This window comes from Lasioglossum baleicum, chromosome 19 (genome assembly GCF_051020765.1).
Source record: "Lasioglossum baleicum chromosome 19, iyLasBale1, whole genome shotgun sequence".
In the NCBI taxonomy this organism is placed as follows: Eukaryota; Metazoa; Arthropoda; class Insecta; order Hymenoptera; family Halictidae; genus Lasioglossum; species Lasioglossum baleicum.
In genome coordinates, this window is record NC_134947.1 from 1,448,902 (window position 1) to 1,457,440 (window position 8,539).

Sequence of the window (8,539 nt, forward strand, 5' to 3'; positions counted from 1 at the left end):
TAAGGGAAAAGAAAATTTACTTTTTCTTATTTTTTAATACGCCGCAGGGAGTTGGTAAAGACACATGGACAATGATACAAGGAATATATATATATATATATATATATAATAAATATTATAATTTTTTATTATTACTATGCTTTATTATTGGACGAACACCTAAATATCTCTTCAGGTTATTGTGATGCAAAAAATATTTGTTACGTAATGTGCACGGTGTGCCAGATATTTGGTCCATTGACACCATGCACATTACGTAACAAATATTTTTTGCATCACAATAACCTGAAGAGATATTTAGGTGTTCGTATTTAAACGGAACACCCTGTATATTGTGATTATTACACGTTGTTGCCTCTGCTTCCCGAAACTTGTGGCCCGTAGCACGTTCTGGCATAGGTGGGATACCTAAAAAATACAAAGAAAATCAGTAATGTACAATATATGCATGTGTGTTGAATGGCATAATTAGATATACGTACCACGTGAAAAATTAGAGGTCTTCCTCTTCCCCGGTTGCCGCAGCTTCCTTCTCCTCTTTCCCTGGATAGCACATTATATTTATCCTCCGTTCTGTAAATTAGATTTTCAATTACACAGTGAGTAAAGGTGAGTATTTAATCTTCTTCGCTTATTGCTCATCTCAACGAATTTTCTAATTTCTGGTGCTACAATTACAAAAGGTCTTCTGACGTTTTTCATCAACTAATATACCTAACTGATTCAAACATTGCAATGATATTTATAAAAAATCGATTAAAGTTGAACTACAAACAAAAGAATGTACTACCAGAAATAAAAAAATTCGATGATGAGAAGCAAGTGAAGAAGATTAAATACTTGCCTTACTGAATTGGTTTAAGCCATCATTTTGCCGATTTAGAATATTGCTAAGCTAATTCTAATCTGAATGGGCCAAAGCTGAATTGTGTTGGATTTGTTTAAAGTGATAAATGATAATAATGATAATGAAAAGAGAGTGATAAAGTGATAAAGAAACAAACAATTTACTATTTTGGACTCTACATTGAAGTGAACATACTCGCCCCGTAGCACCTCATACGTGATGGCAAATGGCACTGTCGCGTGGTGTGCCGACAAGCGTTCTCACGCTTTTTCACGCGAAGATTTTGGGAGACATTTGAGCAAAATGAAACCGATTAACCAATATAAATATGTACAAATACCTTCCGTTCTTCCTTCCTTCCGCGTAGTGCACGTAATCCAAGTAATCCACGTAATCACATAATCCAAGCAAGTCAATCTAATAAATAGTCAAATAGTCAAATGCCGCAACGCAGACCGCACCTGCGAGTGGAATGGAGTGGAACGTGTAACCACAGAGCGAAGCTATGTAAATATATCTGTGATTGTGTCAAGAAAAACGCTGCATGTCACAATTTCAAAAAATTTCAGTTTATGCATTTATTGAACTTTATAGTGTAGGATTAGGTATTTACCAGAAAAAACGTCACGAAAATCAATTCAAAAGGCTCGAAAAAATAATACAATTTAACCAATGTCCTTGTCAAAGCATTAGTGATCAAAACTTTAAACGACAATATCTCGAAAGTGAAAGTACAATGTGACATGCGGCGGCGTCCTCCTGACAACCACAGATATTACGACCGAGCTAAGCGAACGAGAACTTGCGAACTGTTGAGAGTTGAGAGAATAACTGAAAACTGAACGGCAGTTTCCCCTTCCCTGACGTATCGTCGTATCCGTGAACGGTGTCGACCGCGCTTGCCCGTGTTGGTGCATGTTCGATTGCACGCGCGCTACACAACAAACGTACCTCTACTCTGTCCGTGTGAACTACCTACTCGACTGATCTACGCCGACGCGTTCCTCCGGTTTTCACGTTACCGAAGTTTCGAAAGTGAGGCGGAAAGCCGGAATTTGGAGACGGCGCATTTGAATCCTGGCACAGCGCGCCGCGGCGCACGTTTTTCTATAACTTTTGATCTCAAAGAGATATCGAAGAGAAATTTGGACTACATTTTTGTAGAAAAAACGGGTTTAATGACGTAAACAGAAATATATTTTGCATTTTTTAAATAATGGTTTCGTTAGCCGGATAAGATGGTCAAAAGTGTCCATCCAAATTGATTTTTAGTCACGTCACATGTTCAACAGAAAATTATGAAAAAATTCATGAATATTCTACCAGAGAGTATATGAGAGTGCTCACGCCCGGGTTTTGGCCGTGCCGCTTTTGTCTCCACATCATGTTTAGCCTGGAACAGCTCCTACATCATCTTTAGCATGGAACAGAACCTACATCATCTTTAGCAAGAAACAGAACCCACTTTACTGTTAGCACATCTGACGACATCTGTGTCGCTCGAATATTTCTCTTACGCCCTCTATGATATATTCTGACTGGAGTGAGAAACAGGAGGCCACCAGAGGCCACCACAGAAGACACTGTATCGTGTTAGCAACGCGCCCGCGCGCTACACTCACCAGCGTACCATTACTATATCCGTGTGCGCTGCTTGTGCGCTTATGCCAGCCACAATCTATTTTTAGCACTTGCCATGTTGCCATGTTGTATTGCTTTACGGCGGAAGCGAAACTGAAATTCGGCTGTCGAGCCGTCGAGCGTATGAATCGCAATCTGGAGCTAGCATTCGAGTCCCCGTGCAGCGGGGATTTTTTTTAAATTTAATTGTTCATTACTTTTTTAATTACATTTTTTAACCTTCCAAAAAATTAAAAATGTAAAAACTATGTTCAAAATATGTATTCATTTTAAATAGAAACGTTTTGTTACTGTCATAATTGCATTAATAAAAATTGGTATATGATCGAGAACAGGTTGATGGTATTTATTTGGACTGATTGGAGAATACGAAAATGCAGGAAGTATTTTTTAGTTTATGAATCAATTTGTAGATTTATTAGTTGTCAAACAAATAATAAAATAAATTGTATAATATATATAAATTGATTTTATACTAGCATACACAAGTTTATTTATTAAAAAATACAATCATAACTATAATTATAATAGAATTTCATAAAATGTATATTGAGGTTATTGCAAACTCATCTTTTTTCGCAATGATGCTCTAATTTCATTGCTTCTCTCGAATGTCCATTTCCTTCCGAGACAGTGGCGTTTTTAGGTGTAAATAAAAAATGTTGATATAATTATATCAATTTTAAAATATATCATAATTAAACTACAATTATTCTAATAACGTGGAATGTAGTACATATTAAGTTTTAGTTACCCGGATTTTCTTCTTCGACGTTAAGCACTCTTTACTGCTTCTCGTAATTTACGTATATGCAACATTAAGGTGGACCTTATTTTTCGACCATGAAATTTTTTTGGTCCCGTAAACCAGAATTGTGATAAATGTTGAGAAAATGGTCTGGAAAAATTTTGGGGCCGTTTGGATCATGGGAAAATGAGTTTTTAATGGAAAATGAGAATTTTTTAAATCATGACATAAATAGACGTTATGATATATCGTTGAATTTGTCTTTTTTCTCTTTAAGAATCCATATATAGCATAAACAGTTGTTGATAGAAAAAACATCCGTGACCTTGAAAACTTTAAATAATGACTTTGAAAAAAATTTTTTTCTTTGATACTATATCCACCTCCTTATATACTACAACTTTTGTTTGAAGAGTTTTTTCATATATGTATACATAACTGACAGAGATATTATATATAAATAAATTCATTAATACACTCCAATCTACAGAAGAACAAGAAAGCGAGCTAATAAAAACGTGGTAAAAATAGTTCTAATATCGGAAAAAGAAGTTATTATGAATAATAAGTAGTCTGACTGAAGCATGGACTGAAGGTGGTCAATGATACCGCTGAACGGGGCGTTAAACTAATGGAGGATCATAATAAAATTTTATCTAGAAACAAAGAGGAGAAATAATATATGTATACTATACAAACTGTGATGGTATGTCGAAAGCAGTATCCTGACGCCACAAAGCAGAATTTGTCAAAGGATTTGTAAATATTTTTTAATATAGCGAGAAACACCTGATCAATCCCTACATGATTAATTGCATTTTTAAGAGGCATTGAAGACTGCTTGTTAACTGGGATATTATTAAATTTTTCATTTTCCTCAGAGTCAGTAAGTTCTTTATTTTTTTCAAAGTCATTAAGTTTTCCATTTTTCTTGGAGTTATTAAATTTTTCATTTTCCTCAGTACCGTCAAGTTTTTTTATAGAGTCATTGAAGTTTCCATTTTTCTTGGAGTTATTAAATTTTTCATTTTCCTCAGCGTCATTAAGTTCTTTATTTTTCTCGGAGTCATTAAGTTTATCATTTTTCTTGGAGTCATTGAGAAGTCCCTCTTTGTCGTTTACGCGCTGTCGTAAAAAAAGTTCTGATATGTTGCTAGTCTAAAAATATGATCAATGCTACTTTTCAGTTTCTCTAATAAATCTGCATTTGTCGAATTTTTGCGTGTTTTTCAGTTTGTGTAATTAACATTTTGAACCAAAAAATCGGGAAAAAATCTCAATTATCAATTTCAATTAAATGCAATTATATGATTAAATTAATGCAAGTAAATGGGAAAAATTGACCGAAAATTGAATGGCGCAACGGCTGTTTAAATAATTCGGAGGACTACCTCGTCCGGCTAGACCCTTCATTCCAAATTGTAATATTCCAATATTTCAGTATCATTTTTAATATTGTTCAAGTACTATTTAAAACTATTGATGAGTTTTAACAACAAAATATTTTAAATGGAAAACTAAATTTTGACAAATAAGATACGATTATAGCAAGCTTGCTATAAATGTCGAAAACTCGAGTCTGGCTAGAGACATTCAATTTTCAGGAAACACTATTCTATGATGACGAACGGAGAAAAGGGAAGTGAAGCTCGAGGGTTTCGGTCGCCGTGGAGTGGAGTGAAACATTGTAACATGATACGGGTCGGGTCGGGTATATCGGTGTAAAATAACAGAATATTTTTTAAGAATTATTATTTTATATTAAAACGTTTGTAGCTCATTGCAACGTCGACCGATTTTGACGAAATTTTCAGAATATGTTTAATTGACACAGATTTACAAAACGTATTTTTTAAATTTTCAATGTCGGCCCATATAAAGATGTTGTAAAATGCAATTTTTTGTAAGTAAGTAAATACGTATTTATTTATTTATTTCAGCCTCGTGGCCCAGAAATTGGACATGGATTATAATTCTCGAAGCCATTCATCCCTCTATTTATCCATTCATCCGTTCCTCCACCCATCCATCCATATCCCATGCCACATCAAATACCTTATTGTCTATGTGATCTATCCCAATGTCTCCCCGCTAATCCTGCCTCTCTCTTGATTATCCCTTGTGATTAATTCTTTCCTTTTTTTCTCTATACTCCTAACCCATTCTACAATTTCTCCCACTCTTTTCTCCTGTACTATCTTTTCTATACCTATGTTAATTCTTTCTACCCCTTCACAGTCTTCTGCCAGGTGTTTTAGTTTCCCCAAGTGTCTCTCATTTTTTCTACAATTCCGATCAGTTACTATTTTTGAAAAAATTATTTTCACATCCTGTACTAAACTAATTGTTCTAGCTTCCCAAAAAGTTCAAATCGTATAGTATAATATTAAAAAAGTTATCATTTTTAGAGCGTCCGAAAATTTTTGCGAGTCACAGTATGTACATATATCGCGCACAGAACACAATTCTTCTTTCTATTAAATCGCATTTCTTAGGTCAAACAATTGCGTTTTGTAATGTATAATAACATGTAATAACGTTAAAAATTACTTAATATACACCCGCGGTAAAATCAATAAGTATAACTTTCCTCCTCACAGCAGAAACGTCGAAAAAATTTTTACAATGATGTCCCACAATAAAAAAATCTGAAAAAAATTGACGACACTGCCTGCTGTAGTACTTTATCGAGGAACCAAACAGTAAAAAGCATGTTTTCATATTTTCTAGAAATCTATATTTTTCCGATTTTTGGGGGGTTTTTCATTATTTACGACCATAGTTTGCAACCAAAAAATCTGAAAAAATTCTATAAAATGCGTCTTAGGATCCAAAATATGTAACATTTTTTTTAGAATTTTAGAACGTATTTGAGACCGGAAAATTGCGCTCGACTGTGCAACAGGCCTAACGGTTCTGGAGAACCGATTACACTGTCCAACACCAAATTTGTTTTCAATATACTGTTGGGTCCTTCTTATAGAGTTTTTTGCGCTGATTCCAAATCTGTCCTTAATTTTTCTCCTATACGCACAGTTTTTGAAAAACATGGCTTTGAAAAAAGAACATATTTTTCAACTTTAAACAAATATTGTGGTTATTATAAAAGATATTGAATTGTTCTTTACAGCAAAAGATTCTGTAGACTTTCCCGAATACAGTGATATCCAATATTAATACATTATGATTGTTTAAACATGTTTAAACAATGATTGGAGACACTACTTTTGCACCAATTTTTGAGGATATTTTTCAATTTATCTCAAAAAATTAGGGTCCAGCGGAAAATCGAACTATACCACGCGATAGAGCAGACTTTTATCTTGAGAAACCAACCTTTCAAGTTTGTAACGTCGACGTTTTTTTCGAACCAGAAAACAAAATAACTTCGCCCGACATGAGCCACCAGTGGCGCGGCGAGGCGGCCTTCGTCGTCGATTTTCAATTGTTACTTTCAACAATTGCGTCCGTTGCCGGTTGCGGCCCGCGCGTATTCTTATGTTTTCACTTTTGGCCCACTGCAGTCCGCGGGGGTTGCTCATCTCACTGGTTTAAATAAATAAATTTATATATTTTTCTATTTGTGAATTATATTATTCTAATAATTTATTGTGAAAATAATTGTTTAAATAAATAAAAACAAATAACAAATTTGTATAGATTATAAAAATCTATTTATTTTAACAATAAATTATTGAAATAACAATTCAAATAATGAATATGGAAACAAATTATAAAAATTTATTTATTTAAATTATTTTAACAATAAATTATTATTGAGAAATAACAATTCAAATAATTAATATAGAAACAAATTATAAAAATTTATTTATTTAAACAATTATTTTAACAATAAATTATTATTGAAATAACAATTCAAATAATTACTATAGAAACAAATTATAAAAATTTATTTATTTAAACAATTATTTTAACAATAAATTATTATTGAAATAACAATTCAAATAATTACTATAGAAACAAATTATAAAAATTTATTTATTTAAACAATTGTTTTAAATTATTGAAATGGTATTTCAAACAATAAATATAGAAACAAATTATAAATATTTATTTATTTATAAATTGTTTAAATAATAAATATTAGGTCGAACACAATATAGAATACAGAATGACAGAGAACCGAAATCCGGAACCGAAATCCTGAACCGAAATACATAATATCGGTTCTCCAAAATCGTAACCGTAACCGATATAAGCCAGAACTGCCAGCCAGTACCGATATTCTCGTAACAGTTATAAGTGTTATAACATAACATCATTTCGGTTCTTAATAACTATTTCAATCAGAACCGAAAAATAACAGTTTAAACAGTTATTTTCATAACCGTTCCAATCCCTGTCTGTAGCGTAGATTTACCACTATTTTAATATACTATACGATTTGAACTTTTTTTGGAAACTAGAGCAATTAGTTTACTGCAGGATGTGAAAAGAAGTTTTTTAAAAAATTGCAATTGATCAGAATTGTAGAAAAAATACTAAAAGTTGCGTTTTACAACTTTTTAATGTGGGTCTATCTACAGGGTGATTCACGCAATTGTTACAAGTCATAACTCCGTTTTTATTGCATTTACAAAAAAATGCCAAAGGAGAAAGATAAATGGTTCGAAGAGAACTACATCTGTAGGCCTTTCGATTTTTTTTAGATGCAGCAGTGCATGTGCAATTAACAATTGCATCATTTCTTTAAATAGAAATGCATATTGTTTTTTACACAGATCGATTCTTCTGTTCATCCTACGTAAAAAATGATTAGGGTACACACGGCAAAAAATTATTAGATCTCGAGATATTTTCAAAAAATGTCTTTATTGAAGAAGATGCTCAAACGCTTCTCCATTACATTCTAAACATTTCTTATAACGTTTTTTTATTGTTTGCATAACTGCGTTTATACATCAATACGTTGGCCAGCCCGTGCACCTGATTTAAGTCCCCTTGACTTTTTCTGTGGGGTTATTTGAAAGATAGAATTTATTCAAACCCCATAGATTCTGTAGAGAATCTGAGAGAAAGAATCATAGTGGAATGTTCAGCAATAACTGCAGATAATTTAAACGCAGTTATGCAAACAATAAAAATACGTTATAAGAAATGTTTAGAATGTAATGGAGAAGCGTTTGAGCATCTTCTTCAATAAAGACATTTTTTGAAAATATCTCGATATCTAATAATTTTTTGCCATGTGTACCCTAATCATTTTTTACGTAGAATGAACAGAAGAATCGATCTGTGTAAAAAACAATATGCATTCCTATTTAAAGAAATGATGCAATTGT

General features: G+C 32.8%; 1 long non-coding RNA gene across 3 annotated transcripts; it reads right to left on the bottom strand.

Annotated features, from left to right (window-relative positions):
- Positions 1 to 102: 102 nt before the first annotated feature.
- Positions 103 to 1,729, bottom strand: LOC143218232 (uncharacterized). Of its 3 annotated transcripts, none has more exons than XR_013010997.1 (4): positions 1,461 to 1,729; positions 1,188 to 1,364; positions 483 to 573; positions 103 to 408 (listed from the first exon to the last, which is right to left on the bottom strand). It is a non-coding gene; the product is annotated as an uncharacterized LOC143218232 (long non-coding RNA). The 3 variants fall into 3 exon arrangements; XR_013010998.1 differs by having other exon boundaries at positions 1,188 to 1,350; positions 1,461 to 1,728; XR_013010996.1 differs by having other exon boundaries at positions 1,188 to 1,308; positions 1,461 to 1,719.
- Positions 1,730 to 8,539: the final 6,810 nt, after the last annotated feature.